This window comes from Bison bison, unplaced genomic scaffold (genome assembly GCF_000754665.1).
Source record: "Bison bison bison isolate TAMUID 2011002044 unplaced genomic scaffold, Bison_UMD1.0 scf7180017864365, whole genome shotgun sequence".
In the NCBI taxonomy this organism is placed as follows: Eukaryota; Metazoa; Chordata; class Mammalia; order Artiodactyla; family Bovidae; genus Bison; species Bison bison.
The window spans coordinates 3095005-3095896 of NW_011494937.1; positions in this window are offsets into that span (position 1 = coordinate 3095005).

Here is an 892-nt window from a genome sequence, read left to right on the forward strand (position 1 = left end):
CGTTGCAGGTGGATTCTTTACCACTGTGCCACCTGGGAAGCCCATTAACCGGCTCTACTCCAGTGTAAAGTACAAAGTTCAAAAAAGGGAGATGCAGATTTCAACTCAAGAGGAAATGGTTTTGGTCATAATAGAGTGACTACAACATTAGTCAATGAGAGGCATTTGAGGCATTTGCATTTCCTTGCAAAGTGCAAGGAAACTTGAGAAGAAAATGAGAGACAGGCAGGAGGCCTGGAGTAGCTTATTTCTAATCATCTGATGTATATTCTTTCCTCATAGCTTCCTCTGGATAAGTATAGCTAGACATCTGTCCTCATTTCCAAATCTTACTGAGGGACATTAGGTTACCTGAGTGGCATCACAGTGGAATGATGGTTAATATTTCTGTCAAGTGTTCCATACAGATCTGTATTCAGGAGGGGCAGAGGAACTGAGTGAGCCACCAGGCTCCAAGGCAAGAGGGGTCATCTATGGAAGGAGGCCCAGGTGTGTTACTGCTTTTCAGGGAAAGGACTGTTGAATGGGGCGGTCACAGGCAGAGCACAATCTCTGTACTCCCTAGAGGTTCAATTTCCAAAGCTCCTCATTAGTCAAGCAATTTTATTATCACTGTGATCCCAGTACTGTGCCAATCCTTAAAGACCAGGGATATAATTCTATAATGCTTAGTATATTATACTAATCTATACTATATATAATCCATTAACATAATAAGCTATAATATTATATTTCATATATTATAATTACTTATAAAATAATACTATGTATTACACAAATAACATTTTAAAAACATGCCTGTTAATGTAAAAAAAAAAAACCACAAAAATTTCAGGGTTTCATGTTTCCTGAATCTTAATCTAGACCATGTGGTTTTCACACAAATATTATT